This window comes from Corythoichthys intestinalis, chromosome 17 (genome assembly GCF_030265065.1).
Source record: "Corythoichthys intestinalis isolate RoL2023-P3 chromosome 17, ASM3026506v1, whole genome shotgun sequence".
Lineage (NCBI taxonomy): Eukaryota > Metazoa > Chordata > Actinopteri > Syngnathiformes > Syngnathidae > Corythoichthys > Corythoichthys intestinalis.
The window spans coordinates 12485482-12501105 of NC_080411.1; the positions used below are offsets into that span (position 1 = coordinate 12485482).

Sequence of the window (15624 nt, forward strand, 5' to 3'; positions counted from 1 at the left end):
CAAATCATTGAAAAAATACAATTTTGACTGAAAATCAGTTTTGTATGTGTTATAGAAATAACTGTGCCAAAACAGTTTTCTTTACATTTCAGAAGTTTTAGGAGGTTTGACCCCCCCCCCAAATGAGGATATATATATATAAAAATAAATAAATAAATACAATTTCTGGCTCCGTGGCGACCTTCACGTCGAGGAGTTCCGGCAAGAAATTCTAGCCACTTTCACCCCTGAAAAACAACACTGCAATTGAAATATGGCTGTCGTGCGTTTTAAAAATTTGGTATTAGACTGTTTGTCATGATCTTTTTTAGATATATTAGTATCAATATAAGCTGAGACAACAGTAGTTGTTTAGCACTGATATCAGCATTATTGATATGCATCTGGGTATATTTTTTATGACACTGTTTTCAGCAACGCCAATCAACAGCCAGAAGCTTGACCTTGAGTAACTTCATTAGTATATCGAGCTGAGAGCATGTGGTCAGGCCAGGTCAACCCCTGGATAATATTTCTGAAGTTGGCCATAAACGTGCATCAAATATTCGGGGGCGGCGTCGGCCTCGAGGCCATTGAGCGGACCGCCGGAGCGAGAACGACAGAACGAGCTTTTGTCGCCGTGTCGGTGTTTTATCGTTACGCCGCAGCCGCGTAGGCTCGCTCGCTCACCTTGAAGATGATGTCGTTTGTCCCGCTGATGACATCATCCAGCAGCACACGTCTGTCATGTGGCAACTCGGTGACAGGACATGACTGACACAAGGAAAATGATGTCTGAAAATAGATCGAGAGTGTTTTAACGGTGAGGTTCTATGCTTTCATGGCCCAGTGAATGTACACGCCCCTGACAAATGTCTTGTCGCGTATGGACTTAGTAACTGCAAATTGGCATATAAGTTTATTTCTAATGATTTAATTTTTCTAATAAAAGGTTAATTTTAATGTCAAGGACCTTCACATTAATTACTGGGTGCAAAATGAATCAGTCAAAAGCTGCAAACTCAGCAGCAGTCTTGGTCTTGGGGCTATTAATGATCAAAAGTTTGTTCTGTGGTTGAATCTTTGGCATCTTTTAAGAAGTCAGGTTCCACTACACGTGAAGGTCTGGTGTGTTGGGGTTCTTTTTATACACACCTGGGAATGTTATGATTGCAATGCAGAGGTATCTCTACATACGAAGTTATATACGTTCCAGGACCTTGTTTGTAAGTAGTGGTCGTACGTCGATCAAGATTTTCCCATTAGAGTATATTATAATTCCATTAATTTGTTCCACAGCCAGAAAACCTACACTAAATCATAATAATAATAAAAAATACTGCTGGTACTATTACAAATGGCAATTGCACATAGCAACACAAAAAAATAAATACCGTATTGGCCCGAATATGAGACTGTGTTTTTTGCATTGAAATAAGACTGAAAAAATGGGGTTCGTCTTATATTCGCGGTCTAGACATTATACCCATTCACGACGCTTGATGGCGCCAGATATCATTGAAGCGATGTTCTGTCATGACAGATCTCAGCAACTCTCAAGTTTAACCAGTTTGCATTATTTTATTGCAATGTTTTTCCTTATTCAGATTTGTTTCAAGACTACGGTTACAGTTAGACTTCACTTTGATTGTTAATGCAGTTATTGCAATTTTGTTTTATCACAATAGATTGGTTTATTTAACATTTCAAAAACCAGAAGCCATTCATTTACAAATGTGATTGCACTTTAGTTTACATATTTAAATGTTCAGATATTAAGATTTGAATGAGGCAAAATAACATGCTTTTTCTCTCAAATTTATTGTTATAATCATTTGTTTCGGATGTATGTAATTATTTTCTGTATAAAAATTCATTTGGTCTTCAAAAAGTCTTTTTTCAAACTTGAGTCTAGAAAAAGAGGGGGTCGTCTTATAATCAGGGCCATCTTATATTTGGGCCAATACGTTAATAAATAAATAAAAATCGTAATAATAAGTTAATAATAATCGCTGAACCTGAACGCACCGCGTGGCTGACGTGACAGTGAGGTGTGGTAGTGATTTTACTTTCTCTTTTAATATTTTGTTGTTGGTGTTAACTGCGGCGGGTGTTGCGTTGCACAAGTTCTGAAATAAATGCTTGAAAAACCTGATGAAGCTGGCGGTTTCTTTGGCGATGTTACCACAAAATAATTGTCTCCTTAACTTATAAGGACTGGCGAACGGCAGTCGGAGGAGGACCGTCGAGATCGTAGACATTCTACGGCCATATTGTCCAGCCAGTTCATGGATGCGCACACCATGCTCATATTTTCGATCATTTCCATCTTCATTTCAATGGTAAGCGTCACCTTTTTCCTTTTTTCACTACCTGCACTAACCTTCTTGGAACCCATGTTGATTTCCCTAACAAGAAAATCGTGTGTCCCTATTGCTGGTAAACAATAATATTGCGCCGGCATCATAAATTGTCGTATTTTGACAAGATCGTCCTATGTCGAGACAAATGACGAGCCAAATTTTACGTCGGATGTCGAAAAGATTGTGCGTCGGAGCAATCGTTGTTACGAGCGGCAAGCCGTTAATGTGGATCCAAAACACAGACCAGGAGATCAGAGAGCGAATTTAGTATTTAATGAGTACAACAAAGGGAGCACGCTAAGTAACGCGAGTAAGAAAATACAACTGAGAGAGCACGCTAAGTAACGCGGGTAAGAAAATACAACTGAGAGAGCACGCTAAGTAACGCGGGTAAGAAAATACAACTGAGAGAGCACGCTAAAACGCGAGTAAGAAAATACAACTGAGAGAGCACGCTAAGTAACGCGGGTAAGAAAATACAACTGAGAGAGCACGCTAAAACGGCGTGAATACAACAGTACAAAATTACAATTACAAAATCCCAATAAAACACAAAAGTAAATGAGATCAAACCAGAACACGATCGAAGAATGTCGGGAAGCACCAAGGGTGACGATGAGCACACAGAAGTAAGCAAAGCCGTAACAAGCAAATGCAATAGTCCGACACTCGCAGACGGTGACAGGAGTCCTTAAATAATGAGCGCTCCTAATGCGCCACAGGTGTGCGGCCACGGCCCCGCCCATCCAGCTGAATCAGATGCTGGAAAGAGAAAACAACTGAGAAGGCATACAGATATGACAGAACCCCCCCCTCAACGGACACCCCCTGGCGGACCACCTGGTTTCGAGGGATGAAGGGAGTGGAAATCCCGCAGAAGCGACGGATCGAGGATCCAGGAGCGGGAGACTCATTGGCGCTCCTCAGGGCCATAACCTTCCCAGTCGACCAGGTACTGCACCCCCCTACCCCTCCTCCTAGAATCAAGAATGGCACGCACCGTGTACACCGGCCCACCGTCGATCACGCGAGGAGCAGGAGGAGGCACTGATGGAGGGTTCAGGGGACAGGTGGAGACCGGCTTGAGCAGAGAGACGTGGAAAACTGGATGAACCTTCATCGAGCCGGGAAGCTTCAGCCTGACAGTCACAGGGTTCACCACCGCGTCAACCGCAAAAGGACCCACGAACCGAGGGCCCAGTTTTCTTGAAGTCCCAGCCAGGTGCAAATCCCGCGTCGAAAGCCAGACCATCTGGCCTGGGCGATAGACTGGAGCGGGCCGTCGGTGGCGATCAGCTATCCGCCGGTTGCGGGCCGCCGTTCGGACTAGTGCAGCCCTTGCGTCTCTCCAGACCCTATGCGCCCTCCGCAGGTGCACCTGTACAGACGGCACGACGACCTCGGCTTCTTGGGAAGGAAACAGTGGAGGCTGGAACCCGTATGCAGTCATGAATGGTGACCTCCCAGTGGCAGAGCAAACGAGGGTGTTATGTGCATACTCCACCCAAGGGAGGTGTGACGACCAGGAAGCCGGATGCAGTTCACAAACACAACGGAGGGCGGCCTCCAGCTCCTGGTTGGCCCGTTCCGTCTGTCCATTGGATTGTGGGTGGTAACCTGAAGACTTGCTTGACGTGGCCCCCAAAGCTTTGCAGAACGCTCCCCAGACTCGTGAGACAAACTGGGGCCCTCTATCTGAGACAAGGTCACACGGGATGCCATGAGCACGAAATACATGGGTTACCAGCAGGTCGGCGGTTTCCAGGGCTGAAGGCAACTTGGGGAGTGCGATGAAATGTGCCATCTTGGAGAACCGGTCCACCACCGTCAAGATGACCGAATAACCCCTGGATCGTGGAAGACCAGTGACAAAATCGAGCGCCACATGTGACCAGGGGCGAGCTGGAACAGGCAATGGATGGAGTAAGCCCGCTGGAGCACGATGGACTGGCTTGCCCCGAGCGCAGATGGAACAAGCGGAGACCTAGTCCATGACGTCCTTGCGCATGCCTGGCCACCAAAACCTCTGGGACACGAGGAAGAATGTGCGGGACACCCCCGGGTGGCAGGCAAACTTTGAGGAGTGGCCCCACTTCAGCACTCCTGCACGTTGAGCAACTGGGACGAATAACTTGCTGGCAGGGCAGCCCCCAGGCACCCTAACACCTCGTAGGGCTTCCTCCACAAGACGTTCAACTTCCCATCGTAGGGCGCCAACGATCAGATTCCCAGGAACAACAGACTCCTCTGATGGCCCCTCCTCAACCGGCTCATGGATCCTTGACAGCGCATCGGGCTTCCCGTTCCTTGACCCTGGACGGTAAGTAATCAGGAAGTTGAAACGGGTCAGGAACAATGCCCAGCGGGCCTGGCGTGAGTTGAGGCGCTTGGCAGCACGAAGGTATTCCAAGTTCTTATGGTCTGTTAGTATCTGGAACGGTACCTCGGTGCCCTCCAACCAGTGCCTCCATTCCTGCAATGCCTGGACTATAGCGAGCAGCTCCCGGTTGCCGACATAATTTGCCTCGGCAGGGCTGAGGCGGCGGGAGTAGAAAGCACAGGGGTGCAGCCTCTGGTCGACTGTAGACCTCTGGGACAGGATGGCCCCCACTCCGGAACTCGACGCATCTACCTCGACAACAAAAGGAAGATCGGAGTCGGCATGAACAAGGACAGGTGAGCTCGTAAACGCTCGTTTAAGGCTTAAAAATGCGGCCTCTGCCGCCGAGGACCAAACAAATGGCCGCTTGTTAGAGGTTAACCTGGTGAGGGGCTCGGCCCTCATACTATAATTGCGGATAAAACGTCTGTAAAAGTTAGCAAACCCGAGGAAACGTTGTAAGTGCTTACGTGAAGTGGGGGTGGGCCACTCTGCCACCGCCTGAATTTTTGCCGGATCAGGCCTTAGCTGCCCTTTCTCCACGATAAAGCCAAGAAACTGCATTGACTCACAGTGAAACTCACATTTCTCGGCCTTAACGAACAACCGGTTTTCCAAAAGTCTTTGCAGAACTATGCGGACATGTTGGCGATGTTCCTGCAAGCTTCTGGAGAAAATTAAGATGTCGTCCAAATAAACAAAACAGAACACATTTAGCATGTCACGCAATACATCATTGATGAGGCTTTGGAACACTGCAGGTGCATTTGTTAGACCGAAAGGCATGACCAAGTATTCAAAATGCCCAAGCGGGGTTTTAAAAGCGGTTTTCCACTCGTCTCCTTCACGAATCCTGACCAAGTGGTAAGCGCTACGCAAGTCTAATTTGGTGAAAATGGTGGCTGATTTTAACGGCGCGAAAGCCGAATCCAACAACGGTAGCGGGTATTTATTTTTAACAGTAATATCGTTGAGACCCCGATAGTCGATGCACGGTCTAAGACCCCCATCCTTCTTGCCAATGAAGAAAAACCCCGCCCCCAAAGGAGAAGACGAAGGGCGAATGAGGCCTGAAGCCAAGGAAGAGGAGATGTATTCCCTCATAGCTTCCTGCTCCGGTTTAGAGACTTGGTATAAGCGCGAGCTGGGTAGTGGGGCATTGGGCAGCAATTCAATGGCACAGTCGTAAGGTCGGTGCGGTGGCAGGGTACTAGCATGCTCTTTACTAAATACACGCTGGAGGTCATGATACTCGACGGGAACATTCTTCAAATTAACTGGCTCGGTAGCCATTTTTGCTTCACCGGGAAGTAGACACGCCGAACGTAAACAATGTGCATAACAAAACGTACTCCAAGCAATTATTTGAGTCTTTGCCCAATCGATATTAGGATTATGCACTTTTAACCAAGAGATCCCCAGCACGACGGGAGCAGATTTGCACAGCATAACCAAAAAGCTACGGGCCTCAAAATGATTCCCGGACAACTTTATTTTGAGCGGGGGCGTAATAAATTTCACGTCCGCCAGGGGTCGCCCATCGAGATCTAAAACCCTTTTAGGTCTAGCAAGTCTTATTAATGGACATTTAAGAGCGTCAACAACACTCTGGTCCATAAAACAGTCATCTGCCCCCGAATCAATTAGAGCAGTAAACTTAACTTGAACCCCACCATGCGAAACTTCTCCCGGCAATTGCAGTCTCATTTCAGCTCGAGTTTGTTTTAGTTCATTCAACTCGCTGCGAGGCAATTAATTCGACTGATTGCCATTATGTACGAACCTGGTCCCCCCTCGGGCGAGGGGAACCCCAGGAGCCGAAGATCCAGGACGACGTGAAGGGATCGCGTCACAGGTGGCGACGTGGTGCCCCGGCAAGCCGCAGTAAAGACATAAGCCTGCCTTCATCCGTCTCCGTCGCTCCTCCGCAGAAAGACGACCGCCACAGAGTTGCATTGGCTCCTCCGCCGTCAGGACCGGGCTCCACGTCGGCGTAGAGGCAGATGGCGATCCGACGAAGCCGTCCGCACGCAGCGCTGCTGGGCCGTTCCGCAACGACGACCCACGACGACCCCGCTGCTCCAAGGCTCGTTCCCGCTCGCGCTCCTTCAGTCGACCGTCCAATCTCACGGACAAAGAAATCAGTTCTTCCAAGCCCGAAGAATCCTCCCGGGCCGCCAGCTCGTCTTTCACCGCAGACGACAGCCCCCGTCGAAAAATTCCACACAGCGCAGCCTCGTCGTAACCGCACTCCGCGGCCAAAATTCGAAAACGAATGGAGTAGTCCGCCACGCTAAGATCGCCTTGAAAAAAAAAAAAATCCAGCAGGCGGCTGCCTGCCTCCTTGCCTCTAACCGGGTGATCAAAAACCCTCACAAACTCTGTTTTAAAAGTCTCGAATGACTGACGGATTGCGGGATTAGCGTTGCTTACCGCCATTGCCCAAGTTGCCGCTTTACCGGCGAGGAGACTCATAGTATACGCTACACGGGACCTGTCACTCGCGAATGTATACGGCTGTTGGTCAAATACAAGGGAACACTTGTGCAAAAATTGTTGGCAAGCGCCGGGTTCTCCCTCATAACGATCTGGGTGTGGCAACACCGGCTCCCGAAAAGAAGACGGTGGAACAACCGGAGGCGGGGCGGAGTGATCGGGCGCCGCGGCTGCGTTATCAACACCACCGGACTGAGCAGGTGGGACCATATTTTCGATTCTAGTGGTTAGCGCGGTGATCACGGTCAGTAATTCATTTAATGATTGTTCATGCTTGCTGATCATATGGCCATGACCGGCAAGCGCATGGCGAATAGCCTCGGAGTCTGTGGGATCCATGGTCGGACTATTCTGTTACGAGCGGCAAGCCGTTAATGTGGATCCAAAACACAGACCAGGAGATCAGAGAGCGAATTTAGTATTTAATGAGTACAACAAAGGGAGCACGCTAAGTAACGCGAGTAAGAAAATACAACTGAGAGAGCACGCTAAGTAACGCGGGTAAGAAAATACAACTGAGAGAGCACGCTAAGTAACGCGGGTAAGAAAATACAACAGAGAGCACGCTAAAACGCGAGTAAGAAAATACAACTGAGAGAGCACGCTAAGTAACGCGGGTAAGAAAATACAACTGAGAGAGCACGCTAAAACGGCGTGAATACAACAGTACAAAATTACAATTACAAAATCCCAATAAAACACAAAAGTAAATGAGATCAAACCAGAACACGATCGAAGAATGTCGGGAAGCACCAAGGGTGACGATGAGCACACAGAAGTAAGCAAAGCCGTAACAAGCAAATGCAATAGTCCGACACTCGCAGACGGTGACAGGAGTCCTTAAATAATGAACGCTCCTAATGCGCCACAGGTGTGCGGCCACGGCCCCGCCCATCCAGCTGAATCAGATGCTGGAAAGAGAAAACAACTGAGAAGGCATACAGATATGACAATCGTATGTTGAGGTACCACTGTGTTTTTCACAGGGATAAAACTAATCTGTGATTGGTTGAATCAATTTAAGACACCACAATGTTTTGTCCTTGCAAAAACATGTTATGGGCTTTACCAAGCTCTGAACGTCACACAAATTTTTGATTGTTTCATATTGCAAGCAGTTATTAATATGAGGGCCCTTGAAATTAAAATTAATCTTTAATTGTAAGAATTAAATGATTAGAAATAAAGTTATATGCCATTTTAAGTCACTACTGTATGTCCTTATGCGACAAGACTTTTGTCAGGGGGTGTAGTTGTCTACAAATATAACAATCTAACCCAGGGGTCCCCAACCGCCGGGCCGCGGACCGATACCGGTCCGTGGCCCATTTGGTACAGGGCCGCAAAAGAAATAATAATTTATTAACGACTGCATAATGGCCAAATTAAATTTCCTGTGCGCCTTAACACACCAGTATCCCTGTCTACTCTACAGGATGGAAGGTTGTCATAGAAATCCCTTGATTGGACTGCTAGCAGAACATCTTGTTTTGTATATCTACGTGCGCTTGTCCTCGATAATAATGTCTGAGGTAGGGTGGGCGAATCACATTTGTTCCCGGAAATAATTAGCCCCCACACTAGAATGACTGAAAAACAGACGTCTTTGGACAGATATTTTACGGGGAAAAGGGCACCTGACAAGCCAGAAAATGAGCCTACAACCTCGAAGAAAACAAAATATCCGCTAATTCCCTATCACTAAAGACCCACGAACTGCGAAGGAGTGGATTCATGACCTGTTTGTGAAAAAACCAAGTGATTCGAGCATGTCCGTGCAACAGGAGGATCAATTTGTAGAGATCACAAATGACGGCGACCATAAACGTACATTTGAGACAACAACTCTACTGAGTTTCTGGATTAAAGTCATTCCGGAATATCCTGACATCGCTAGGAGAGCATTGAAAACCGTGCTACAATTTCCAACAACGTATCTTTGTAAAGCAAAGATACACATTGATGGAACCATCTCGTCTCAACGAAACAAGCTCAGGCCTCCCACTGATTCAGCGGGTGAGTTATATTTTCCCTGCACTTAACACGACGGGGCTAAAAACAAATGTTATTTTATATTTGCTGTATTTTTCTTCCGCACATTGCCGGTGTTCTGACAAATTTTGCATGCGCGTAATGTTAAAAATAGCTGCGAATTCAGCAATTCCAAAGTAAACACTACAAACTTTCTTCAAAAAAAGGAATATTAACTTACCTTTGCCATGTTAGCAGCATACAACAACTGCACGCAGCTCTCTCACTTAACGACTTCGCCGAGTCATTAAGCATTAATTTACGCATTTTTCGTGTTGCACATGTATGTTTATGATGTAAATAGTTTTTTTTTAGCACCGCTGGATAACATTTAGAGTCCAACTGAATATAAAAGAGGGCTTTTTCACTGAAACAAAAGCTTTGGGAGCAAAATTTTATAAGGGTGCAAAATTTGACAGAGCACAAAACACAGAACACAGAAAAAAAAGACCCAAATCACAAAACACTAACACTAACCCAAAACACTGCACTGTGCACTGTGGTGCAAAAAAGGTTGGGGACCACTGATCTAACTGACCTGGTATGCATGTAAAATTTTTCGTTGCACCAACGTTGGCTAAATCGTACCCAAATTTGGATGCAAGTTGTAACGTGCCAAACACTAACCAACGCTAACCAATGGCAGAGACTGGACTTTCAAGGAGGGGAAGCCAATTTTCAGCCTACATCATAAAATGTGTCCATTGATTCATACAAAATTCTACCTTTTGAAAAAAAATGTGACCATGTCGGTCAAACAAATCGTCATTTTTAACAAAGAGAGTGTTGCTAGGATGATTAGGAAAGTCAACGGTTCAATTGAGAACAATGGAATGAAAATGGAAAATTTTCCTGCAGATTTTTATACCACAGGATCGCCGATTCTTTCATTTTGCTGTCAATCTAACAGGGATTCAGCCTCAGACAGCTCATACAATCATCAAGCAGAGAAGCTGAGCAAAGCCCCGCCCACTGCTCCATAGACCTCTAGAGACGCTGGGCGTTGGGTGGGCAGAACTAGATCAGCAATTATCCAATGACTCGCACCCCTTTTAATTTTCGTCTTTGTCTTATGGACAAAAATAGTTTTTAATCTTAGTTTTAGTCATTTCAAAATGTATTTGTCTTTGCTTAGTTTTCATTGAAAAAATATCCAATTTTGTCTAGTCTTAGTCAACGATTATTCAAAATATTTTCGTCTGGAAAATCCAAGAGTTTTAGTTTTCTGAAATAAATAAAAGGCTTCCAACAATTTTGAATGAACATTGAGAGACGAGCACATATTGTAGTGTCGACAAGGACTACGCCGACTTCATGATGTTAATACACACTAAGCAGGAAAACAGTATTTTCAATTAATTATACCCACCTTGACGCCACGAACTGTATGTAAAAAAGAAAGTTGAGCGTTTAACACACTTGCCACGCTTAAGATTGCTTGATGCTAATGCTAACTGGAATGTTAGAGCTATGCTAACACTGTGGGTTACATTTAGTGTGTGATGATCACTTAGCACAGACCTTTGAAGGCTAAAGCAGCATTGCATATTCTTTCCTGGCAAATTAAGAAAACATATCTCACCGTGTTTCAAAACAAGCAAGCCCGGAGCCTGCTGTGGACAAGTCACATGTGTGACACAAACAAATACAGCTACGATGCAAGCTGACTACACATACAATAAGAAAATGTCACACATTTTGAACATGATGGAAATTGGCGAATTTTCGTCTCGTTACGTTTTAGTCTGCCAAGACATGTTTTTAGCTCATTGTCTCATCATCATCATTAAAAAAAAAAAAAAAAAAGGTTTTTAAAGAAATATTTTCGTTATCGTCATCATTGACAAAAACAATGAGAACAACGCACGTTCAGCGTCCACACTGTTTATAGCACTGTGAAACTGCGCAAATGTATGAAAAAGTTTTAATCAACCGCATGTACAAACAGTATAAATTTTAGGGTTAAAATTTCAAATTATTAAAATTTTTAATCGAGTTAATCACAGCTTGAAAATTAATTAATCGTGTTTAATCGCAATTCAAACCATCTCTAAAATATGCCATATTTTTCTGTAAATTATTATTGGGATGGGAAGACACAAGACGGACATAAACATTCAACATACTGTACATAAGTACTCTAATTGTTTATCATAACAATAAATCCACAAGATGGCATAAACATTATGAACATTCTTTCTGTTAAAGGGATCCACGGATAGAAAGAATTGTGGTTCTTAAAAGATAAATTTGAGTACAAGTTATAGTAATTTTATATAAAAAAACCCTCTTAATGTTTTCGTTTTAATAAAATTTGAAAACTTTTCAATCAAAAAAAATAACTTAATAGCTCGCCATTGTTGACATTGCGGAGCGGGACGTCACATGGGCTCCCTGCCGTTCTTCCACAGTGTCTTTAACTACGTAAGGTAGTGATTGAAATACACCGCTAGGAGTCAATGGCAAGTTTTAAAATTAATTTAATTAGAGAGGCAGGCCTAGGCAAGCCAAGGCAAAGTCTTAAGTTTTATGTGTATTTTGCATAGCTATTTTGATTGGGAATGCCAGTTCTCTTTGCATTGAGCGCTTTTCTTTTTGTGAACATTATTTTTTTGAGAGATAGGAATATTATTTTTATTGTGCTTTCACTAAATGATATTGTAGCGACTTTACTGTTCCGCCCAAATGCATGATGGGAAGTTGGACAACCATGACTGTCAGCGGTGGCTGCAAATGGTATACAGTATGTTCTGCATAGTGTTCAATTAAACGTGTTAAGAAAAAGCTTGTCTCCTGTGAGAGATAGGTATGTTAGTTTTGTTGTGCTTTCACTAAATGATACTGTAGCTATACAGTATGTTCTGCATTGTGTTCAATTAAGCATGGTAAGAAAAAGATCACCCCCCATCATTCTTCCCCACTTAGTTCGCCACAATACTTATTTTTGTTGTGAAAGAGTTGCCAAAGCTTAAGCCAATGAACGGTGCGGTCCCATGAACGCCTGTGTCCACCCGCATTTCTCTGCCTTTTCGCTTTCAGTGTGCTAAAACGGCATCATTGTAAACTGTTTGAGGCAACGCCTGAACGGGAAATTGCGTTCATTGCGTCAAATACTTTAACGTGATTATTTAAAAAATTACCGCCCGTTAACGCGATAAATTTGACAGCACTAATTTGAACACTTATTTTTGGACATTTCACGGGAAGATGAGCTTCTCTTACAGTCTTAAAAGCAATCGCCTCTGATGCTAACGCAATATTAAAGTCCGTAATTCTTTCATGGACATCCCTACTCTAGCCCATCTCTCGATAGATTATCGATGAGACTCGCCTAGTCCATCGAGTGTCCAAGCAGCGAGCAAACAAGGGTTTTAAAGAACAAACACAAGCTGCTCTCACAGGGGTTATTTTCCTAAGACAGCAAATATTCCTAGTTAATAAAACATCTCTGACATTTGTGTTTATTCTTAAAGGCGAGGCGTTGCGCCCACGCTGGGTACATCGGCGGCCGCGTGTCCTTCTAAACACACAAAGATGTGAATAGAAGCGTTTAGGCGGAGCGTCCTCGGTTTTGCGGTGCTCCGATGGCCTTGGGCGAGATAATAGAAGAAGAGCGAGGCCAAGGTGTCGTGTGGGAGGTCTCGCTCGTGGGCACGTTTGTTTGTCACCGCTTGGTAAATATTAAAATCCTCTTCAGCCACGTTGCGCAAACAGTTGCGCGTCCACAGTGGCACAGCGTATTTTTATATAAAGCCATGGAGGACGATGATAGTAACAAAGCAACACAAAAGTATCTATCAAGATTGGCCAAACATTTCCTTGCGGGCTTGCACTTTACTTTGTTACATTTACTTGGTTTTTTTTAGGAGAAAAAAATGTACTTCTAAGAGTAGCTTTACTATGCCATACTTTATTCCATTACATGAGTAGATTTGTCAACATTATTCTTACGCTGTTAATTTGGGTTACAATACAGTCCCTGACAAAAGTCTTGTCGCTTATCCATTTTGTAAAAACAATTGCTAATAACCTGACTTTTAATTATTCAATTGGTTTCAGAAATGGCTCATATGAAAGCTAAGACCCTCCCAAATGATGGTTAATGTACAAAAATATATTTCTTTCACTGAAAAAAGATTTATCATTTAATGAAGACATAAAGGTCAAATTTTGGCAAGACAAAAGTTTTGTCGCCTACAAAAGTAGTGTGAAAATTGAACGAAAAAAGTACTTCAAATACAAAAATATGTTACATAAGCGAATCAAGTAGTGGTGCTCTGACATCCAAATGTAATATTTTGTACGACTTCCATGGGCTTCGGCTAGGATTCATACAATTTATTGATGAAGTCATCAGGAACATCAAAGAAAGCAGTCTTGCATGCCCCCCCAGAGTTCATCAACATTCTTGGGTTTCGTCTTCCATGCTTCCTCTTTCATCCTACTCCAGATTTTTTTTATCTCTCAGGGTGCAGACAAATAAAAAAACGGGTGGCATTTGCCAAGGCCCACAGCCTGTCAAAAGGATGGAAGAGTGGCAAAAGGTGATTTTTTTTCAGATGAATCTTCCATTGAATTACACCACAGTCACCACAAATATTGCAGGAGACCTACTGGAGCCCGCATGGATCCGAGATTCATTCAGAAAACAGTGAAGTTTGGTGGTTAGATCATTACCAAAATCATGGTCTGGGGTTACATCCAGTATGGGGGTGTGCAAATGATCTGCAGGGTGGAAGGCAACGTAAATAGTCTGAAATATCAACAAATCTTAGCTGCCTCTTACATTCCTAACCATAAAAAGGGGAAAATTCTGCAGCAGGATGGTGCTCCATCGCATACTTCAATCTCTACCTCAAAGTTCCTCAAGGCAAAGAAGATCAAGATCCTCCAGGACTGGCCAGCCCAGTCACCAGACATGAACAGAATGAAAGAGGAAGCATGGAAGACGAAACCCAAGAATGTTGATGAACTCTGGGAGGCATGCAAGACTGCTTTCTTTGATGTTCCTGATGACTTCAACAAGAAATTGTATGAATCCTTGCCGAACCGCATGGATGCATTCCTTCAAGCTTATGGAAGTCATACAAAATATCAAATTTGGATCTCACAGTACCACGACTTAATTCGCTTATGTTATGCAACATATTTTTGTATTTGAAGTACATTTTTTGTTCAATTTTCACACTACTTTCTGTAGGCGACAAAACTTTTGTCTTGCGAAAAATTTGACCTCAGCTTCATTGGGCATGTCTGGGGTAGGATGAAAGAGGAAGCATGGAAGACGAAACCCAAGAATGTTGATGAACTCTGAGAGGCATGTTCCTGGCATCAGGCAGTTCCTGATGACTTCTTTAATAAATTGTATGAATCCTTGCCTAAGCCCATGGAAGTCATACAAAATATTAAATTTGCATCTCACAGCACCATTACTTAATTCGCTTATGTCATGTAACATATTTTTGTATTTGAAAACATTTTTTGTTCAATTTTCACACTACTTTCTGTAGGCGACAAAACTTTTGTCTTGCCAAAATCTGACCGTTATGTCTTCATTAAATGATAAATCTTTTTTCAGTGAAACAAATATATTTTTGTACATTCACCATCATTTGGGAGAGTCTTAGCTTTCATATGAACCATTTCTGAAACCAATTGAATAATTAAAAGTCAGGTTATTAGCAAGTTTTTCTACAAAATGGATAAGCGACAAGACTTTTGTCAGGGACTGTAGCGCCGTTACATGTTTCCTACCAAGGGTGGACTGGCATACAGGGATACTGGGAATTTCCCTGGTGGGCTGATGGGCCGGCGTCAGGACAAATAAGTAGGGTCGTAATTCCTAAAATAAGTAGGGTTGGGTGCGCGAATTGCGACCCTACATATTTTACACGTACACAGAAAAAGTAAGTATTGGGTGAGAAATAAGTAGCTCCGACCCAACCCCAGATAAAGTGGCGGACGGGCGGGCAGGCGGACGGACGGATGGATGGAATTGCATATGAAATATATAAAGTTGCACCTCTGCGTTCAAGCCAGCGGACGTTCGTGTTTCTGTGGTCAAATTAGCAGACCCTGAAATTTGCGCACCCACGTAATTCAAACATTACGGTAAAAGTCATTTCGACCGACACATTGCAACAGCAATCACATGACTCCATTATACCTAACAGACTTAACAATACAGTCCCATGCCCACACACAAGCTTGCAGTCTGAAGTCCTATGTAGATGCCAGATTGTTCAATCACGTGGCGTCTTTAAAACACCATAAAAATTAAACTGTCTGACATAGAGTGCAGCCGTCAAACGTGTGGATTTCAACCTTTTTCCCAGTTTTAATATGACACTGATAGACCACGGAAAACCAGAGGTT

General features: G+C 43.8%; 1 protein-coding gene across 4 annotated transcripts in view; it reads right to left on the reverse strand.

The window, feature by feature from the left end:
• Nucleotides 1-15624, reverse strand: part of LOC130905495 (netrin receptor UNC5D-like) — a 477495-nt gene that overhangs the window by 320423 nt on the left and 141448 nt on the right. For 3 of the 4 annotated variants that reach the window (XM_057818977.1, XM_057818976.1, XM_057818975.1), the window contains one exon: nt 670-774. The exons of the other annotated variant lie outside the window; for it this stretch is intronic. The gene's annotated coding sequence lies outside the window, so the exon portion shown is untranslated. The remainder of the gene's footprint in view (nt 1-669; nt 775-15624) is intronic. 4 annotated transcript variants of the gene reach the window in all.